The sequence below is a fragment of the Seriola lalandi genome, unplaced genomic scaffold (genome assembly GCF_002814215.2).
Source record: "Seriola lalandi dorsalis isolate HSWRI2012SDOR001 ecotype SW California unplaced genomic scaffold, Sedor1 jcf7180002000207, whole genome shotgun sequence".
NCBI classification, from domain to species: domain Eukaryota; kingdom Metazoa; phylum Chordata; class Actinopteri; order Carangiformes; family Carangidae; genus Seriola; species Seriola lalandi.
In genome coordinates, this window is record NW_019470870.1 from 1 (window position 1) to 423 (window position 423).

At 47.0% G+C, this 423-nt stretch overlaps 1 non-coding gene across 1 annotated transcript; it reads right to left on the minus strand.

Moving 5' to 3' along the window:
• Nucleotides 1-160: 160 nt before the first annotated feature.
• LOC111662184 (U6 spliceosomal RNA) lies at nt 161-267 on the minus strand. Its single transcript, XR_002761298.1, has one exon. It is a non-coding gene; the product is annotated as a U6 spliceosomal RNA (small nuclear RNA).
• Nucleotides 268-423: the final 156 nt, after the last annotated feature.

A 423-nucleotide genomic window follows, 5' to 3' on the forward strand; every position in this document is an offset into this window, starting at 1 on the left:
CCACACAAGCAACAGGCAACCGTCCTCATTTTGCCAGTTCCTCATTTGGCCATGCCTGCTCTATGTACTGCTCGCAGTTGCAAAGCCTGGCAAGGAAAACCAGTCAGTCCACACAAGTAACTGGCAACCCTCACTTTTAGTTGCTCTACGGCAGCAGATGAAAATGTGGAAAAGCTTCACGAATTTGCGTGTCATCCTTTCGCAGGGGCCATGCTAATCTTCTCTGTATCGATTCCAATTTTTCATATGTGCCGCCTGAGCAAGCACATTGGTCCTTGTGCGACGGCTGCATTATAAGCCCAGGTCGGGAGATCAACCCCGTTGCAGTGGTGCAGACTCAAGTTCTCCCATCCCTAATAGGTGGCATCACAAGTATGGGAGTAGTTATTTCTTCACTTATCAATTATACATTTGTAATAATAG